At 41.5% G+C, this 5,821-nt stretch overlaps 1 protein-coding gene and 1 long non-coding RNA gene across 2 annotated transcripts in view; one reads left to right on the top strand and one right to left on the bottom strand.

Moving 5' to 3' along the window:
- The window catches only part of Smg6 (SMG6, nonsense mediated mRNA decay factor), a 284,260-nt gene that overhangs the window by 276,427 nt on the left and 2,012 nt on the right, over window positions 1-5,821 (bottom strand). The gene's annotated exons all lie outside the window — the stretch shown is intronic.
- On the top strand, window positions 4,428-4,898 carry LOC111817831. The gene is made up of 2 exons (XR_002821937.1): window positions 4,428-4,657; window positions 4,837-4,898. It is a non-coding gene; the product is annotated as an uncharacterized LOC111817831 (long non-coding RNA).

Here is a 5,821-nt window from a genome sequence, read left to right as displayed (position 1 = left end):
CTAACATGTACAAAGCCCTGTGTTCAATTCCCAGAACCACTGAAACAGAAAGAAAGAAATCTGGCTTACTGTCTTACGTAATGGCTTGCTACGAATGGCAAGACCGTCCATGTAGTCCTCCAGTTTGAACTTGTAAGTAACCTGCAGCTTCTGAAGCAAGCTATCAAAGAAGTCACTACCCTATAAAAAAAAAAAAACAAGTAAAATCTATTGGAATCAACCTATTCTTGATCCAACCTACCCACCAAAACCTGGGGCAAATGACCCTTTAACAGTTCTTACATAGCCTATGTAAAGGGGGGCACATATAGCATTTAATGGTCACCAACTAAGCACAAGACAAAACCAGAGGGGCCAGGTAGATGGCTCAGTGGAATAAGCGCTTCCTTTGCAAGCGCAAGGGCCTGAGTTCAATCCCTGGTTCCGAAAAAAAAAAAAAAAAAGACAAAATCATAGTATAAACCTCTCCACAGTTTTAAAGATATGAGCAGACATATACATATTCTCTTGTCCACACCTAGACCAAGGAATTCAGAAATCTTTCAAGCTCAAAACTAATTCCAATTTTAAATTATAATCCTAAGGAAGTAACACCATAAGTCAGGCCTAAATCCAAGAAGACTATAAAGTATTTTGTCAATGCTCCATTCTAAAGCATTGTATCTTCAATGATAGAAATTGATTATAATCAGAAGATATTAAAGCCTTTATCCTGAAGATGAAAAGATAATGGCTTACCTCATCCAAGAGCTCCAAAAGTCTATTCCGAATCTGTTCTGGGTTGTCAATATTTGGATCCTTGAGAAGCTGCCTGAACTTCTCAATCACTTGATAGAAAGCATTCTTCCACAGGATCTGATCCACATTCTGATTATCAGAGAACTCAATATCTAATAGAATACAACGTTCATACAACTGCAGCAGTTCAGCTCTGGAATAAAATATATGTAACTTCTAGCTCCACATACACCACAGGAAGACCCAACAGCTTCCTGCAATGTAATCACCTTTCTTGGAAAAAAATCCAAAATATAACCAAGTACTGTATCCAAGTACATATCAAGCTGGTTTCCATTCTACACAACAAAATGTCATCATAAAGATACTTAAGTTTAGGAAAATAGTTTTTCCCCATACATCCTCACTTAAACTCAACAACTGAAATAAAATTTCATGGCAAGTTATATATTGTCCATTTCTTGGCATTCTTGAAAATCTTTCTTTTTCAGAATTTTATACTCCCTTAAAGATTTTTCTTCATAAAGAAAAAGTAGGGGCACACTCATTTCCAAGACTAAAACAAAGCTTTTGTTTTTTATTCAACAAACCCTCCCCTACAAAACTCAACATGGGAGCTGGGGAGATAGCTTGGTGGTGTAAGTGCCTGCCTGGCAAGCACAAGGACCCAGGTTTGATCCCTGGTACCACATGCCACTTGGTGGTGCATGCCTGTAATTCCAGTGCTGGGGAGGCTGAGACAGGAGGATCACTTGAGTCCTGCACAGCGAGACCCTATACCAAATGAATAGAATATTTTTTAAAAATCAACATGGCAGCTTAGTGATATGGCTTGGCCGTAAGTGCTTGACCAATATATACAAGGGCTTAGTTTTGATTGCCAACTTCCTGGGTGGAAGAGAGTATCAATGTAAAAAGGGAAACGTCACTCTCACCCACCTAAAAAGTTTCTACCTTCCTCAGTCATGAGGAGCCTATATACTTCCATCTCATTCCCATTTCCTTCTACCCAAGATAGAACACACCATACCTGAGTTGAGTCATCTTCTCCATGCCCTCAGTACTGATGCGATCCCTGGAAAGCAGGTTGCTGAGCTGTAGTTCCTGGTTGTCAGCCACCCGGAGAAGCCTATGTAACTCCTGTTGCTGCATGTTCCTCACATGCTGCTCTATCTCCTCTGGACTCATGGTGCTGGCAGGAAGAGGACTACATACATATTGTCCTGGTGGAGTTGGGTAGCCTGGGTAATAAGGCCCTGGGTACACACTATTTGTAGGGCCCACTGGGTACTGCAGGGGGCTATAGCCTGTATAGGCATACTGGGAGGCAGGGCCAGGTGTTCGAGGGTAATAATAGGGGTTGTCAGAATTTTGAAACTTATAGTAAGATGCTTGGGCCTGACGTGAATCACCCCAAGATGTAGGGCTGACTTCATCATCAGTGTCTAAGAAATGTAGCTGGGGTGTCTGGCTCTTTAGAGCAGGTTTCTGATCAGGATTATTTGGGTCCCACAGTCGGCGGGTAGTGCCTCCACGGCCCCAACTCCGAGATCCCTTACTACCAGATCCAATTAAAAGGCGAGGACCCAAAGGTGTAGACTCTGGAGAACCTGCTGAATTGACAGACAGAGCAGTACGGGTAGGCAGAATTAGAATTCCTCGACCCCGACCCCGGAGTTCTTGTTTTGGGTTTTTGGAGTCCTGTTTCTCAGAGTCTCTGCCCTCACTAGTTAGGCCTTTGTCAGGCTTGATCCCATCTACATTTTCCCTGGCTGACCTCACCACCGGGGAATCTTTGTTCATGGTTTCTGCATCAAAAGTGACATGAAGAGTAGCTCGATTTTCCTTACCATTGCTTTTTGGCTCACCCTCCCCATGGCCAGACCAGTTTCTTTCTGAATGTTTCCTCCTTTCTAAGCTCCTCCTGGGTCCCAATTCATCAGGCTCATCAATTCTGTCATCATCTAGGGAATCAGTTGAAGACAGAGATACTTGTTTCTTCAGTCGTGGCCTCTCCTTGGTCCGCTCCTGCCTGCGGCGGCGGCATCCATTATCAGTCAGGCCAGCTCCCTCAGCACTATTATTACTACCAGCTGAACTGGTACTGCAAGTTCGGTATCGATTCCTTCGTTTGTCTGAGCGTGAGTAGCGCTTTGCAGAACCCAGCTTCCCCTGGGCCATGTCATCATGTACTTTCTTTGTCACCTCCCCCTTTTCAATCCTTTTTCCTTTTTCTCCCTTTGCAGATCTCATTCTGTCACTGTTTTGGCTTTTTTCTGTCTCAGTTTTATCTGGTTTATTCACAACTTCCTCTTTCACAATTTTTCCCCTACACTCATCTTCTGCTACTCTTAGTTGTTCTACCTGGTTAAGGATCTCATCCTCATCCACTCGGCTGCCTGATTCTCTGTTAACAGTCTGCAAACGCCGTCCTGGCTGGTAGATCTGCAGATCTGGTTTCTTTGTCCTTTTGATGATTCTTGGACTTCGATCCTCTTGTTCAGCTGTCCTAGGAAAAGTTTCCTGTCCCTGATTATTTTCTGGGTCTACAGAACCGTTTTGTTGTTGGCTGTCCAGTTTCTTGCAGGCATCTTTAATGAGCTGTGTACCATTTCCAATAGCAGAAGAATCTTGACAGAGATTAACAATTTCATCCTTAAATTCCTCACTCCCAGTGGGTTCCTTGATTTTAGGTCTATTCCTTAGTCGAGAAAGACCAGGCTTGTAAATTTCCAGATCTGGCCGCCTGTTATCTTTGCGCTGCCTGGGTTCCTTTAATTCCTTCATGTTTTCTGTTACATTAGGGAGAAAATTGAGGAGGAAAAAGTAGAAAAAAAAAAAGAATAAAGAAGAAAGTAGAAGGAAAACTGTCATTCTGGTTAAGTAATAGAAAGTCATGCAGTATATATCCAAACACTAATAGTGGTGGTCAAGGAAGATTTCTTTTACAGTATTTGTTCAGCAACTAGCAAGGCAAGAACTTAACTGTAGAGTTGACTATGCTTAGGCTAGGAAAATGAAGGGGAAAAACCCTGTATTTTCTCAGGTTACCCAAGTTGTATTTACGTTCAGATTCCCAAGACTTCAAACTACCTCAAGACACCAAACTGTCTCATTATTGCAATAAAAGATCTCTAACATTTATAGCATTATATTAGTTTGTATCTATAAAGCCTCTCAATCCATCTCACTTTCCTCTACTTCTAACATTTTTCCAGGTTGGCTAAGTCCTGGGTATGTGTGTGTGTGCACACGCGTGCACGCACACACGCATGTATATATGATAGTGTGGTTTGAACGCAGAGCCTTGTTTACGCTACGCAAGTGCTCTATCATTGAGCTGTATCCCCAGCCCTTCTTATTTTAAGACAATCTCCTCAAACTGTCCCAGCTAACCTCAACTTGCAATCTTCCTGCCTTAGTCTCCTAAGTATCTAGGACTACAGGCATTTCCCACCATGCCTAGCTAATAGCTAACTAACTCTTTTTAATATATTAGTAGGTGGAAGGAGGTAAAATGCCCAGCATTAAGTACACAAGGATGAGGCACTGAGTTTGATCACTAGCACTGCAAAAGGGAAAAAACTGAGAAAAAGAAGAGTATGTGTATAACAATCCACAGTCGTGGGCAGGGGAAATGGCTCAGTAGAATAAGTGCTTCCCTGGCAAGCACAAGGGCCTGAGTTCAATCCCCAGTTCCACAAAAAAAAAAAAAAAAAAAATCCAGTCTTGAACTTCTCTGGAAAAAAAAATTGCAACTCTAGTCTGTGAATTTGGCCAAGACAATCTTCTTTAGTATACAAATTACCCAATCACATACTTCCTACTGAAGCAAACAGGAAGGAGTTCCTTTTTCGTTCTGCAACTCCACTCATCCTCACCAACTCTGTAACAGCAACCAGGAGAGTTGTTTCAAAAAGTACTGCTGGGCTGGTGAGATGGCTCAGTGGTCTAAAGCACCTACTTAGAACAAGCTTAGCAAAACACAGGGACCGCGGTTCAATCCCCCAGCACCACATGCCAGCCAGCCCTGCCCCCTGGTGGGCTGAGCTGGCCACACACATAAATAAATAAAAATAAAATAAAATAAAAAAAAAGTACTGCTCCAACTATCATCATTAGAATACTGAGACTGTTACTATGATGACAGAATATGAGAAAAAAAAAGTTCCATAGAAGAGCTTTCCCTAGACACTGATGGGAGGATTATTACATGCTCTCAAAATACCAAGGACTGAAACACTAAAGAACTAGCGGCTAAGACTTTAGAAACTACTCCCCAGGTTCCACAAACTCAATGAATAACAAACAAGTCTATGTGCTTTGTTAAGTGTCCTTTAAAAGGAAGACTGCTAGACATGGTGGCACACCTATGATCCCAGCATTTGGGAAGTTGGGACAGGAGGATCGCCATGAGTTCAAAGTCAGTCTAGGATTACATAGTGAGTTCAAGGCCAGTCTGAACTACTACACAGTGAGACCCTATCTCAAAAAAAAAAAAAAAAGAAAGGCCACAGTAAGGTACCCATAAACATTTCAGTAGGAATGTGACAGGAATGTATAAGGATATTATCAAGTACTCGAAGTAAAATTTTATTTTTTAAAAAACACCCTAGTATTGTAGACACAAATGCAAAAAAACCCACAGCAGGTAGGTTGTAGCACTTATACCCACTTTTTGTAGATATAACAAAAAAGCAAAAGAAATTTAAGTTCAGATACTGTTTCAGTATCTTTGCCATTTTGGACATTCCAAGTATGAACAAAAATAAAGTTGTTTAATCTCAAAACCATAATCTTTGTAACTTAAGTTTGTGGTGAGAATGGAAAGAGGAGATACTACTGTTGGTTTTTTTTTTTTTTCTTTTTAGAAAAGAAACTACTACTACTACTACTACTACTACTAGTACTACTTTGTAGAACAGATTGGATAACCCAATTTAACTTACAAATGAAAACGAACCTCACAGACAGCTACAAGACTAAGACAAGGGGGGTCTGGGACATGGCTCAGTGGAATAAGCGTTTCCCTAGTAAGCGCAAGGACCTGAGCTCAATCCCCGGTTCCGAAAAAAAAAAAAAA

This window comes from Octodon degus, unplaced genomic scaffold (genome assembly GCF_000260255.1).
Source record: "Octodon degus isolate 3935 unplaced genomic scaffold, OctDeg1.0 scaffold00072, whole genome shotgun sequence".
Taxonomy (NCBI): Eukaryota; Metazoa; Chordata; class Mammalia; order Rodentia; family Octodontidae; genus Octodon; species Octodon degus.
The sequence above is the reverse complement of the archived record's forward strand: the minus strand, read 5'-3'. Positions and strand labels throughout refer to the sequence as shown.